Consider the following 15,816-nt stretch of genomic DNA (forward strand, 5'->3'; position numbering starts at 1 on the left):
GGCGGCCACTAGCTACGTTCACTAACAGACTAGCATTGTACTTTGACATATTTACGTAAAATAAATGCTAACTTCACTTTTTTTGGGGGGGGGCGGGGTTAACCAAGAATCAAACATGTTTTACGTCCATATCTATAAAGAATTCGGGGATTTAAGCATTTATTCACAAGAATTTCCACCGGAAAAGCTCTGTTTACATATGGCGGCCACTAGCTACATTCACGAACAGACTAGCATTGTACTTCGACATATTTACGTAAAATAAATGCTAATTGCACCTTTTTTTTTTTTTTTTTGCTTTTAACCAAGAATTGAGACTGTTTGCTTTTAACCAAGAATCGAGACTGTTTTACGTCCATATCTCTAAATAATTCAGGGATTTAAGCAGTTATTCATAAGAATTTTCAACGGAAAAGCTCTATTTACATCAGGCTGCCGCTAGCTACATTTACTAACAGACTAGCATTGCACTTCAACATATTTACGTTAATTGCTAACTGCACTGTTATTTTTTATTTTAACCAGGAATCGATACTGTTTTACGTCCATTTCTATAAAGAATCCAGGGATTTAATAATTTATTCACAAGAATTTTCAACGGAAAAGCTCTGTTTACATCAGGCTGCCGCTAACTACATTTACTAACAGACTAGCATTGCACTTCGACATATTTACGTTAAATGCTAACTGCACTGTTATTTTTTTATTTTAACCACGAATCGATATTGTTTTACGTCCATATCTATAAAGAATTCAGGGATTTAATAATTTATTTACAAGAATTTTCACCGGAAAAGCTCTGTTTACATATGCCGGCTGCCACATTGACTAACAGACAAGCATCGTACTTCGACATATTTACATAAAATAAATTTAAAAAATGTTGCTTTTAACCAAGAATCGAGACTGTTTTACGTCCATATCTATAATGAATTTGGGGATTTAAGCATTTATTCACAAGAATTTTCAACGAAATAAGCTCTTTGTCTGTGATTCCACTAGGTCAGCTTTGACGGCCTTGCCAACAATGCATGCCCCCTATTTATAGGCCCCGCGTCCCGTCAATACATCATGAAGTTTACGGGCAAAGTTTGATCGAAACGTACGTTTTTGCCGCAAGAACCCGAATATTATAGATGGTATGCTACGCAAGCTGCCATCCATGAATAATTTTCAAAATGCAAACGTTCTTTGCCCTTTCTCAGGAATTTGACTTTTCACAACCACACGTTGAAGCCGTCCATAAATTTCCCCTTCCCTCCCACACACAGTGTTGTTGGCCGGTTGGACTGGTTATGTAACACATGCAGCCCCTGTGCACGTCTGCTACTACAATGGTCGCACGGCACATTGAGCAGGATTAAACGTCATTATCGTTATCATTATCGACCCGCTGGGTGGCAATGTGTTTTGCAGCATCTGCGACCGAATCAGATTAAAGTCACCACCACGCTTTCTGTGCTTAGTTTAATTCAGGGATGTCACGACGTGCAGCTCATTCATACTGTACATACAGAATCCCATGCTTTTCTTTTGACATCGGCGTGGTAAAACCGTAGATTTGTGCGTAGGAGTGCGTGCACTACTGCATTTGGCTCACTTTCTTGTCTGCAGTTAATTTCGTTTATCCGCACCCTCCTGGTCATAATGGGTTGAGCGTCTAGCACCGTCATGGCAGCCAATGAGTTAACAAAGAAGTGACCCAAAAATGTCCAACAGGAAGTAACCTAGAAATGCCCTAAAAGCAACAGGAAATTATTCAAAATTTACAGGAAGTGACCCAAAACTATCTTAAAATTACATGACAATTACATGATTTAAATCTTTGGCTTCCATTGACAAATATAGATGTCTAATTCACTTAAACTGCAAGGCTCTGTGATTGGTCAGGAATAAAATTAATTTAAACCATCCGATGCGCACCAGCTACAATATGGTGCGCACCAGAAACAATGTAGTGCGCACTAGAAACAATCTGGTGCAGATTGTTTCTTGTGCGCACCACATACTTTCTGGTGCACACCAGATAATGCTATATAATGCTAATGTTGACCAGATTGTCTCTGGTGCACACTAGAGGCAATCTGGTGTCCACTGGAAACAATCTGGTGCAGATTGTTTCTTGTGCGCACCACAAACTATCTGGTGCGCACAAGATAATGCTAATGTTGACCAGATTGTTTCTGTTGCGCACTAGAAACAATGTAGTGTAGACCGTTTGTAGTGCGCACCCCATATTATTTGGTGCACACCAGATGCGCACCCAAAAAATGTTATAATGCAATAAATGCTATATAATGCTAATGTTGACCAGATTGTTTCTGGTGCACACTAGAGGCAATCTGGTGTCCACTGGAAACAATCTGGTGCTGGTTGTTTCTTGTGCACACCACATACTATCTGGTGCGCACAAGATAATGCTATATACTGCTAATGTTGACCAGATTGTTTCTGGTGCGCACAAGAAACAATGTAGTGTAGACCGTTTTTAGTGCGCACTTGAAACAATGTAGTGTAGACTGTTTCTAGTGCGCACCACATATTATTTGGTGCACACCAGATGCGCACCCAAAAAATGTTATAATGCAATAAAAGCTATATAATGCTAATGTTGACCAGATTGTTTCTGGTGCACACTAGAGGCAATCTGGTGTCCACTGGAAACAATCTGGTGCAGAATGTTTCTTGTGCGTACCAGATAATGCTATATAATGCTAATGTTGACCAGATTGTTTCTGGTGCACACTAGAAACAATGTAGTGTAGACCGTTTCTAGTGCGCACCACATATTATTTGGTGCACACCAGATGCGCACCAAAAAATGCTATAATGCTAATGTTGACCAGAAACAATCTAGTGCACACCACATACGTACTATCTGGTGGGCAACAGATGCGCAAAAAAATGCTAGAATGCTATATAATCCTAACGTTATATAATGCTAATGTTTACCAGATTGTTCTGTGTAACAGAAACAATCTGGTGTATATTGTTTCTAGCGTGCACCACATTGTACCAAAAATGCTACAATGCTATATAATGCTAATGTTGACCAGATTGTTCTGGAACACACTTGAAGCAATCCGGTGCGCACTGCAAACTATCTGGTGTAGATTGTGGTGTGCACTAGAAACATACTATTTGGTACGAACCCGATGCGCACCCAAAAAATGTTATATTGCAATAAATGCTATATAATGCTAATGTTGACCAGATTGTTTCTGGTGCACACTAGAAGCAATCTGGTGTCCACTGGAAACAATCTGGTGCAGATTGTTTCTAGTAAGCATCACATCCTATCTGGTGCGCACCAGATGCGTAGCAAAAAAAAATGATATAATGCTAATGTTTACCAGATTGCTCTGGTGCGCACCAGATGCGCAACAAAAAAATGCTATAATGCTATATAAGGCCAAATTTACCAGATTGCTCTGGTGCACACTAGAAGCAATCTGGTGCGCACTGGAAACAATCTGGTGCAGATTGTTTCTAATAAGCACCACATCCTATCTGGTGTGCACCAGAGGCGCAACAAAAAAATGCTATAGTGCTAATGTTTACCAGATTGTTCTGGTACGCACTACAAACAATCTGGTGCAGATTGCTTCTAGTGCGCACCAGATACTATCTGGTGCGCACTAGATGCACAACAAAAAATGCTATAATGCTATAGAATGCCAATGTTTACTAGATTGTTTCTGGTGTGCACTAGAAACAATGTAGTGCGCACTGGAAACAATCTGTTGTAGATTGTGTTCTAGTGCGCACCACATACTTTCTGGTGCACACCAAAAAATGCTCTAATGCTGTATAATGCTAATGTTTACTAGATTTTTTCTGGTGCGCACCACAAAGAATCTAATGCACACTAGAAACAATCTGGTGTAGATTGTTTCTAGTGCGCACCACATACTATCTGGTGCGTGCCACAAAAATGCTGTGATGCTATATAATGCTAATGTTTACCAGATTTTTGTGTTGCGCATGAAAAAGAATATGCGCACCAGATAAAATCTGATGCAGATTGTTTCTATTGCGCACCACATACTATCTGGTGCGCACCAAAAACTGCTATAATGATATATACTAGTAATGCTAATGTTTACCAGATTGAATGTGCTGCGCACTAGAAGCAATCCGGTGTAGATTGTTTTTTAGTGCGCACCACATATTTTAAAATCTTATCTTAAAAATGCTATTCTGCTATTTAATGCTAATGTTTGCCAGATTGTTTCTGGTGCGCACTAACAACAATCTGGTGTAGATTGTTGCCAGTGTGCACCACATATTATATGGTGCGCACCAGTTAGTTTCTAGTGCGAACCATATACTATATGGTGCGCACCAGATGGTTTACTTTATTTCTGCTAATGTCCCTTTCGTGGCTCCGTATATTTAATTGCCATTGACAGCGCTCGACGTCCAATCCATTTCAACTGGGTCGTTTGTTCATTCGCCCAGTCAAAATTGATTAGACGTCGAGCGCCGTCAATGGCAGTCAGTGATTTAACGAATTTTGGCCTAAAATAAACTTGTCCAGCCCACATAATTGCCATGCAAGTGTCTCGCAGACCAAAATGAGTTTGACGCCCTTGGTTTAATTCATTTGAACTGGGAGTACCGACCAATGACGCTATTAGACGTCCAGTTCATTTTGACTGGGACGTCAATGTCAAACATATAAACTATTAGTATGTTTCTTGTCCTGTGCTGTGGATATGAATGAGCACTCTCTCCCTCGCTCGCTCTCGTCTCCCCTCCTCCTCCATCCATCCCAAAGCTGTCATCCCGAGTGTGCTCGGCTCAATCCCCTGAACACCCGGATGAGAGTCGAACCAGAGCCAAGCGACGTACGCGGCGTTGGCAACATGGTGGCGTGAGAGAGACTCCGACCGAAGGGCGCAAGCAGACATCACTCACCCGAGACAGGAGTAGGGCGGGGGGGCGAGCGACCGACAGGCCGACCGCTGGAATCTGTGACATTTTTTTTCGTCCCACCGGAACCTCCGTAGGTGGAAAACAGCAAAGGCGAGACGCGGCGTCTTCTATCTCTCGCGTCGTGGTGTTGTCCTGCTTGGTCGGTAAGTACCTAATTGTCCGAGCTTACCTTTAACACGCCATTGTTGCTAGGGGGCTGTTGCTTTTATTAGTAGCTAGCTTGTTGTGTGTACCGCGTTGCGTTCAAGGAGTAACGCGGCCCTGGGTCGAATGTGTACGCGAGTGTTACAGAGCGGACGTCGTGGCGCAAAGTCGCGCAGTCTTTTCTACAGTGGGCTCAATGACACGTTTTATTTCGCGACGTTCTTTCTATTCTATGGCGGCTTGTCTCGCGGCACGTAAAATCACGCTGCCGCTGACACGTGCCGGACTTCCCAAAGGCGAGTGTGTGCACCCACAAAAGCGCACATTTTGGACTCGACGCCGACTGCTGAGACTCGGACCAGAAGCCAGTCGGAATTAATGCGGGAAGGTGGAGTGCGAAAGCTCGCCTGAGGGGGGGTTTAAGCGGGCGACTGTTCGTTTGACTGTTAATCACGCAAGTTCATTTCACTCTGTCGAGCAGCAAGAGTGTTCTGTTCCGTTACGAGGCAAGTCGCTTTTCGCGCATGCGCAATGTGATCTCATTGCAAACCAATTGTTTGATCCTTGCATTTTTGTTTTTTTTTCGCCTTGTGGAACTATTCTCTGCTGACCCAATCGCTTAATTTAGCCAATTAGTTGCCATTGACGGCGATAGACGTCCAATCCATTTGAACTGGAGGTCTAGCAATTCGCTGCCAGACCACCCACTTCAAATGGATTGGACGTCTACGAGTGACACTCACTAAATAAAATGTATTTTAATAGAGGTTACGAACGAGTTCTGTTGTTACGCTGGTGACGTAACCCAAATTTCTGCGTAAGTCTGAATTACTCACGTGGTACAGCTTGCCACTGAGGCTTCAGACGTTTTCGTTTTCAGAACCTCCCCTAAATGAAGCGAGCCTCGTTAGGGCTGTCAACAGACCTGCACGGGCCCGGGGAAAAGAGTGTAAATTTTCAAATTATTTAATATGAGAAGGACAGTTCAATTTAACAGACCGTAATGTGATGTGACACAATATAAACAAACAATATCCATCTATTGTCCAATATATGCTACAATACAATACAACTGAGAGTGCTATGCCTACCTGCTAAGCAACAAAACAGTATAACTAAACATCCTGTGCCTGCCCCCTCCTCATCCCTGGGGTTATCAAGCCCTCAAACAGTGATGCATTTATAACATCTGTGAAATCCAGTTTTTGCGCAAGCACACGCTCAATGGAGAGCATGGCTAGGTTGTTGACCCAAGATAAATCCAGCTGCCGGACCAGAGTCTGTTCAGCTTCGCGCCTGTTCCCCACAGACTAACATATATCCCTGATCTCCCATCACCTTCTCTCTCCTCGGCTCCACGCGAGCAGCATGTCTTGTCATAACGCAGCTCAATAGGCTACAAGCGGCCGGTGACGGACTCGAAACGGGCTTTGGTCAAGGTAATCCCGAATGTAGACGTTCAGTGTTAGCGACTGTTGTTCGCTTACCGACAACAGCGCCCACCAGTTGCTTCGAGTATTCGTTTAATTAAAGTGGCGTTGTAATGGTCTATTTTGAAAGTGTTTGCATTTAGTTTTATTGATTAGGGTGGATACACTGTAGTTGGCTGAATCCAACTGCTCCCTGTTAAGACCAAAGTAAGCTAAGTTTTTCTTTTAGCTAATGTTTTCTAATGCATTCATGATTTAGTTTATAGGTATATTTAGCCATTTTTTGTGGGAATATGTGTCTGAACCATTTGTTAAGCGCATTGTATAAAAAAAAAAAAAAACTAGCATTTTATTGCATTTAAGCTAGCAGACTTTTTCTATGCAAGTTAGCCAATTGTTCTTTTGTTGTACACAGATCTTCATTTAAAAAGAAAAAAAAAAACGTTTGAGGCTCAGCTAAGGTATTTTAATTTTTCATGTTCCTTATCCGATTACTCGATTATTCGATTTAACTAGTCCATCGATTAATCGACTACTAAAATATTCGATAGCTGCAGCCCTAGTAAATACTTTAGCATTCGTAGCATTTAAGCTACCAGACTTTTGTTAGGCAAATTAGTCTAATTTGGTAAATGTACCTCATTACCGTGATGCATCACTTTCTGGAGATAGTTAGCATTTAGCAAATAACAGCATTTCAGTTTAATTCTTAGAATTTGAACTCCACCATGTTAATGTAGCCAACCTCAACACAGTTTGATAGTCCTGCAACTTCTTTGTAGTATTTTTGTGATTTTCACGTCGCTTTTAGATGGATTGTAGTGCAGGGTTTTTCCTGCTATTCTTTCCACCTCATTCTTTTGTTGTGTGGTGGAAACTCCATCTTGTTGACAATGGTATCGGCTCCCTCGTCAGTAGGAGCAACATAATGAGTGTCTGCCTCCCCACATTCAGTCTAATGGCTGGTTGCCCCACAGCAACAGGGACTCCATTAAATAATAGGGGACACGCTAGCAGAAGCCTAAAGAAAAGACCTTTGATTAACACCTCTAAACAATGTCAAGACTAAAGTTAGTCATCCCTGATAATGGCTGTGAATAAAAAAAGAATAGTAATAATGAAAGTAACTTTTATACCTATTACTGGTGGTGCAAGATGCAAAAGCTTCGGTACACCCAAAATTCATTCAGAGGTTTTTAAAAAAAAAAAAAATTCTCTCTTCATATTCCAGAAAATGATTTGTCATATGAAAGATAAACCATACAGTAATAGATCATTCCTGCTCGCAGCAATGCAATAATGTAGTTATATTTGACTATAAATTAGGGCTGTCAAAATTAACGCGTTAATGGGCGGTAATTAATTTTCTAAATTAATCACATTAAAATATTTAACGCAATTAGCGCATGCGCGGAACGACCCACACAAGCATTGCCGCGAACAGACTACAATGGCGCCGTTTGAAGTATATTGAGAGCTAAGGGCAGAGACAAGCAAGTGGAGTGGATGCAGATGTTACCGGCACCCGCCAAGGGGGCCGCTGTTATTTTCAATGTGACCGGCATTGTCAGATTGGGCAGTGAGGAAGAAAGTGGTCGAGCGAGAGAGGGAGCGAGAAAGTGCGCAGTTAGCGCAGGCCCGAGTGCTGCGTTCCCCACATGCTTTTGTTTTGTTAATAAAAGTATTCACATAAAGCCATCTGCCGCCTCTCAGTGTTTATATGTTCGCCCCCGTCTTCCTCAGGAGGTAATCGGACGAACCGAGCCATCCGACGACAATGAGCCAACATGATTCACCGGTCCAATGGGGTCCATAGCACTACCAATTTCCTATCAAGATGATTTGGTAACGCAGACATTTATTGGAGCCACGCTAATTAATGTGTTACGTAGTAACATCCCTTCCACAATTGTTGAACTTTTGTGGCAAGCTACATGGGGAAGTATAAGTACAAACAATCTTTTAATTAACACCATATTTTGTACTCAACGCAGATAAGATATATCCTTTGCAGCAACCACTGTGACTCATGGTTGCTCAAATTCCCATCATGCATTTGGGCAGTTAAGAACATTTCAATCGCTAAAGAATCATTTAGTAAAAGCACAACAAAAATAATATTCCTGTCTCTCAAAAATAAAATAATGTTCACAAAAAGAAAAGCGTTCAATGCAAAGAGATCTGGCATTCCCAATCAAAATAGCTATGCAAAATAATACGCTATTCAAACATTAAGTTTAGCTAAAAAAATACACTAGATGGCAATATTTAGTCACAATATACAAACTATCAAAATTAATATAACTTGTACTCACATTTATCTTTTATGAATTAAAAGTCTTTCTATCCGTGGATCCCTTTCACAGAAAGAATGTTATAGTTAATGCCGTCCAACAATAATTTACAGAAAAATATGGCATATTTTAGAGATGGTTTGAATTGCGATTAATTGCGATTAATTACGATTAAATAATTTTTAAGCTGTAATTAACTCGATTAAAATTTTAATCGTTTGACAGCCCTTCTATAAATATAAATAAACGAAATATACGTGCCACATTGTTCGAAGGTTGTATCAAGGCAATTACAGCGAGATGTAATAGCCAGCAAGCAAAGGCTACCAAAATTAGCTCGTCTGTTAGCACTCTGTGTTTGTTAAGAGTAGAGCTGAAACGAATACTCGAGCAATTCGAGTACCTCGAGTTTAAAAACTGATCCGAGTAATTTTATTCACCTCGAGTAATCGTTTAATTTTGAGAGCTCTGAGCATCACGTTTTGCCCGGACTACTTTTAATGCGGTGTCTTCTGAAATTTCTGGGTTTGCGGTGAGTCAGTAACAAGCACACTTTTGCTCAATAGACGATGTTTATTGATTAGAAAATGTAGAATAAATGAGATTTATTGATTACAATCCCACAAGAGCGAGCAAACAAGCATAAGAAACGCTAACGATGACGCTAGATTTGAGTTTGTCAATCCCAGAATCCCCGCGTTACCGTTACAGCACAACAAGATGTCCCCTTAGCAATGAAAATCACTTACCGTGACAAACGAGCGGGAAGCCAACACACCGGTAAAGCGGCAAAAGGACACAGCTGGGCGATCCGTACGTCTAATCCACCAGCGGACTTCACGGGTCGCCCGGAAATGTCCGCTTTTTGTAGGGGCGGGGAAGAGGCCAACCTCCGTCCCCAAGTGGCGCGGCCCTGCCCAATGACAAACATTAAAGCTACTTTTGGTTCAGCCCCCTTGAAAAAGGGCTTTTCACATGGGACAAATGAGCTGTGCTGCAACAGATGCAACAAATGGTAAATATTATGGGTGCAAAACAAGTTATCTCGTGAGATTCCCTTCTTGCTATGGGACCCAGGCGTGTAATAAAACAATACTATTGAATTCACTTGTATTGAAGGTTGGATTTTTCTCTTTTTTTCCATTAAGGTCCCATATTATTTGAATTAAAAAAAATTAGAAGCTAAAAAACACATCTTTTTCAGGGGTGTCAACAATTATGGAGCGCACTGTAACTGAAACCGCAAATTTTGACGTTCAAATTGGCGCGGGATCTCTGTAATTCACCCAGTTCCTTTTATTAACTTAGCCAGATCAGTGTTGTTAATCTTACTGAAAAAAAGTAATTAATTATAGTTACAAATTACTTCTCCCAAAAAGTAATTGCGTTAGTAACTCAATTACCTGAATGTAAGAGTAATTAGTTACTTGGCAAAGTAATTGGTGATAATTACTTTTTTTTTTTCCTAAAAAAAAAATTAAAAAAAATAAAAATAAAAATAAAAATAAAAAAAACATTGGCCACACTATGTGAAGTTTTTTGTGAAGGTTTTTGGTACAATTGGCCCGAGCCCAATTCTTTACCCTAATTTACCCTTTACCCTGAATCAACTGTTCAAAGTTGTTAAAATTGCTCCCATTATTGCATTAGTTCCCTTCTCTCTACTTTCGACATATGAAAGTTTTAAAACTGTTTCATCATTTAAAGATAGATTCAAGTCAAGATTTTGCCGATTTAGAAGTATTTTAGATAAAAAGTTACTTAGGTTCGCTAGGAAGGTTCTCTACAACAGAGCCGTCCTAAAAAGTCTACTGCTTTAAGATGGCGGCTGTCTACTAACTCATTTAGTGCCATGTCTGTCATTTTGCATCTAGTTATACAGTACGTGTGATATCTACCATGTCTACCATATCTACCATAACATGCGGGCGTAGTTTGTAGGCTATCGGCTACAACATGTATTATTGGAGCTACCTAGCATCGCGTTAGCTTGGCGTCACAACTTTCTTGCCTCCTCCTTACTTCTTGCTCTGCTCTGTCGTCTCGGTGAGTCTGTCTCCCTCAGACTTTTCGACCAATACAGTAACGCATAGTAACGCATGCCTTTCCGTCCTCAGTAACGGTAACGGCGTTGCCAAGAAGAGAAAAGTAATTAATTAGATTACCCACTACTGAAAAAAAATAACGCCGTTAGTAACGCCGTTATATTGTAACGCCGTTATTAACAACACTGAGCCAGATAGATCATATTGTTTATAATGATCAGCGCCGCAGGTTTGAGAGGAATGCTACTTCAGCTACGTTTTATGTCATGTACTTATGCTACTTATTAAAACTTCTCAAAAATGTGTTTAATTGCCAACGGTAGGTCTTAAAAGTGCTTAGATTTTCATTGGACTACATTGTGGAAAACCATTCCTTGAGTAATGTCCAAGCGACAATGATAAACTTTGTCTTTCAGATTGAACGATTTCAAGTTTTCATGACTTTATCCCTAAAATCTTCAAAGGCAGCTTCATGAAAATCAAGCCACGGAGAAAAAAGTCTGCTGTAGCAGAGAGAAGTGGTGTCAAAATGTGGTTTGCGAGTTAATAATTAATCAACATCTAATGATAAGAAAGCAAGAAAGGGCACACTTGGGGTTTTTTCCTGTTGTTTGCACCTGAAGAAAACGGTGTGTCAGAGAAGACAAAAATTTTTTGGGAGACTTGCAAACACAACTTGACCAAAAAGACTGATTGTTTTGTCTTGTTTAATCATAAATGTTTTAAAGCCGACATGAAAGTGTATTATTGATAAGATATGAAGATGAATGACTTCCGTCTTTACTGGCACACATACAAGTAAAAAGCACATGCTTGTGGGTTAAAAATCACAAAACTCTGCAAAACACCCATGTTCTCCAATAGCAGGTGGTTAGGTGATCATGAATATACTGTATTTGCATTTTCCACACAGCCTTTCACCCATGTTGTTTTAGTCGATACTCTTTTGTGTGTGACTTGTAGGCTCTAATAAGCCACAATTGTTCTTTTTTTTTACTAAAATGTTATTAGAAACACATATATTATTGCCATTGATTTAAAAATCTATAATATTTAGTACTTGTTTTGACCTACAGAGGGCGCCATGTTTTAGTGCGCAATGTATGCTGGGGTTGATGACATGGTTGGTCTGGACTAGAAGAATAACTTTGCTAGCTAACAAGCAAAGCTAGTATGACAGCTGGCGTGATTTTGTCACATTCTGCTGCTGGTCAGATTGTTTTGTTACAGAGCTTAGGGATGAGTTCCCAACATTATACTTGCATCCAATTCCAGCTCATCAGCAGCGTTTTTAGACCGATCCTAGGCGGCTTGCCGAAATATTGACTTGCTGCCATTTGACAGTTTGTATTCTTGACCCCTGCGTTGCGAGTTGCATATTTGCCTTGGTTTTTCCGTTTGTCATGGTTTTCCCTTGGGTTTAAAAAATAATTTTTTTTAATGATCCTGACCTACTGTCAGACCCTTTTTGTGTCTCCCTTTCTACAATCGCGTGTTTTTATGTGTGTTCAATAAACCCTTTTACGCAATCCCTATGTTGTTGTTATTCTCATTGTTGGACTCCAGAACCTTGATATGCTTTTTTTATGCGGCCACTCCTTGGTCACCTTGGCTGTGTGCTTCGGATCATCATCATTGTCATGTTGGAAGATCCATGTTCAAGTCTGACTTATAGGAGGACGTTGTGGCTCAAAATCTGAAAAATACATTTCACCAAACATCCCCTGCTTTATACAGCATAGTCGTCCTGTCCCATTTGCTGAAAAGCAGCCCCAAAGCATGAAGTTTGCACCCCCATACTTCACAGTGGGGATGGCGTTCTTTTCCTCTACACACAACGAGTAAATTTTGCACCAAAAAGTGCTACTTTGGTCTCATCTCACCACATGACTTTCTCTCATGACCCATCCACATCATTCAGATGGTCCCTGGCTAACTTCAGACGGGCCTTCACATATAATGGCTACAACAGAGGAACCTTCTGAGCGATGCATCATTTCAAACGATTGCACAGCATTGTTCTACTGACAGTAGCCTTTGAGACTGTGCATCTAGCTTTCTTTAGGTCATTGACCAGGTCCTGCCGTGTAGTTCTAAGCTGAACCCTCACTTTTCTCATCATGAGTGATGCCCTACAAGGAGAGATTTAACATGGAGCCCCAATCCGAGGTAGATTATCAGTCAAGTTTGTCCTTTTCCATTTTCTAACAATTGCTGAACTGTTGATTTGTTCTCATCAAGCTGCTTTCCAGTTGTCCCATATCCTGCTTGGTGGAGCCCAATATTTTTTTTTCTAGTGTCTTTTTTTAAGCTCTCTGTTCTTGCCCATGGTAGCAGTTGGATAATGACTGACTTTGGGGTGCACAGATGACAATAATCAGCTAAAATGGGTGGTGGGTGGTTGGCTAATCATGGGGTGATTGTTCACTTTCGTAAGGTAGACTGACAACTCTTTGAGTGTCCTAATTATTGCTGATTCTCAGGGTTACAAATACTTATGAACCCCAGTAAATTACAAATAAATTATTTTTAAAAAAATCATAAAATGTGATTTATAGATTTTTTTTTTGTAGATTATGTCTCTGAGTGGAAATGCATCTATAATTGACATTTCAGACCTCTACCTATTTTTTAAGTGGGTGAACTTGCAAAACCACAAGGGGTGCAAATACTTCTGCCCCTCACTGTATATATAGATATAGAGCTGCAGCTATCGAATATTTTGGTAATCGAGTAATCGACTGAAAATCCTATCGATTAATCGAGTAATCGGATAAAACATATATTTTTAGGTAAAAAGCAATTATAAATATACAGTACATGAGAAAACAAGACATTTCATCTAATATTGAACCATTTTCAGTCAATCAATGTCTTTATTTTCAATGTACATTGTTGAAAACAGCCAACAATTGCCTCTCAGATGTGACTAGAATAAAAAAAAAAGACCAATTCACTGCTTTCACCACAAAAACTTTTAGATCTTGTAGAATATATATATATATATATATATATATATATATATATATATATATATATATATATATATATATATATATATATATATATATATTAGGGCTGTGAAAATTATTGCGTTAACGGGCGTTAATTAATTTTTTAAATTAATCACGTTAAAATATTTGACGCAATTAACGCAGATTACCCGCTCAGACAGATTTAAATGACGGTACAGTGAAACGCTCACTTGTTAATTGTGTTTTATGGAGTTTTGCTGCCCTCTGCTGGGGCTTGGGTGCGACTAATTTTATAGGGTTCAGCACCCATGAGCATTGTGTAAGTCATTATTGACATCAACAATGGCGGGCTACTAGTTTATTTTTTGATTGAAAATTTTACAAATTTCATTAAAACGAAAACATTAAGAGGGGTTTTGATATAACATTTCTATAACTTGTACTAACATTTATCTTTTAAGAACTACAAGTCTTTCTATCCATGGATCGCTTTAACAGAATGTTAATAATGTTAATGCTATCTTGTTGATTTATTGTTATAATAAACAAATACAGTATTATGTACCGTATGTTGAATGTATATATCCATCTTGTCTTTCCATTCCAAAAATAATTTACAGAAAAATATGACATATTTCATAGATGGTTTGAATTGCGATCAATTGCGATAATTACGATTAATTAATTTTTAAGCTGTAATTAACTCGATTAAAAATTTTAATCGTTTGACAGCCCTAATATATATATATATATATATATATATATATATATATATATATATATATATATATTTTTTTTTTTCTTACCTAAAAATGCCATTACGCTTGATGACACACATCACTTAAAAGTTAGGTGTTTTTCCCCACGTGTTTCAATTGAATTTCCATTTGTGGCAAGCCATTTTTAAGTTCTAGTTAAGTTTTTAGTTAGTCTAAACTGTAAGTCCTGATAGGATTTTGAGTTTTTGCAGTGTTCAAAAGAAATGTATTGTAACATATCAGGTTATAATATGGCGGGGATATTTGCATGCGTTCCTGAATGCACCGCGTGACGTACGGAGGTGAGGGAGGTGCGGGAGAGCGAGAGACGTGCCTTTCTGTTGTTGTTGTTGTCGTTTCACAAGTTCCCAAAAAATACATAATTGCAACCTAACGAAGCGGGTGACTCTTTGTCAACGTTACAGTATGAGTGCTACTTGGTGTGTTATCCAGCAATGACTACTGAGCTAAAATTGACAGTTAGCTTTATCATATTTTCATTTTACACCCTCATCACTCTACAACGCTATGTTTTCACAGATTAAATAAAACCTGTATGTAAGACACGTTAGCCACGCGCAGGGCTAACGTTACGTGAGCGAGTAACGGTAATCTTATTTATTAGCGCTGTGAAGTGTACTGCTTTAAGATGGCAGCTGTTTGGTAACACCGCTGACTCTGTCATTTCGCATCTAGTTCAACATACATGTGATATCTATGACACGCATTAGATGAAACCTGCTACCGCGGTAGCATCATGCGGGCTAGTTTTTAGCAACCTCGGCGTAGTTTGTAGCGGCTATCGGCTGCAGAAAAGTATTTTTAATTTTTTTATTGCTTCTTCCTCTACGCACGTGACGTCAGCGCGTCGTCCCGCATTAAAAGTAATCCGGGCAAAACATGATGCTTAGAGCTGGCAAAATGAAGCGATTCCTCGAGGTGAATAAAATTACTCGGAGCAGTTTTTAAACTCGAGTTGCTCGAGTATTCGTTTCAGCTCTATATAGATATGAGTGTGTGTGTATATAGCTGTATATGGCGGAAAACACTCAGGTGACTTGAAGTTCCGCTGTGAGACCCCCAATTTAGGCAACTTTCAAAATTGTTCGATATGCATGTGTGATACATCATTAGAAAGCTTAAAATCTCAATTTTCTGGGGGAAGAAACAATTTGAACAGGAGGGCATTTTTAAAAAAAAAAAAAGTTTTTTAAACAGCAAAACCCTATCTG

The 15,816-nt window shown here is 39.5% G+C and overlaps 1 protein-coding gene across 2 annotated transcripts in view; it reads left to right on the forward strand.

Moving 5' to 3' along the window:
• Positions 1–4,736: 4,736 nt before the first annotated feature.
• Positions 4,737–15,816, forward strand: part of slc20a2 (solute carrier family 20 member 2) — a 126,361-nt gene continuing 115,281 nt past the window's right edge. Inside the window, exon 1 of one of the 2 annotated variants that reach the window (XM_057832790.1) lies at positions 4,737–5,081. The gene's annotated coding sequence lies outside the window, so the exon portion shown is untranslated. The remainder of the gene's footprint in view (positions 5,082–15,816) is intronic. The other variant, XM_057832789.1, reaches the window with a different exon arrangement.

This window comes from Corythoichthys intestinalis, chromosome 3 (assembly GCF_030265065.1).
Source record: "Corythoichthys intestinalis isolate RoL2023-P3 chromosome 3, ASM3026506v1, whole genome shotgun sequence".
NCBI classification, from domain to species: Eukaryota; Metazoa; Chordata; class Actinopteri; order Syngnathiformes; family Syngnathidae; genus Corythoichthys; species Corythoichthys intestinalis.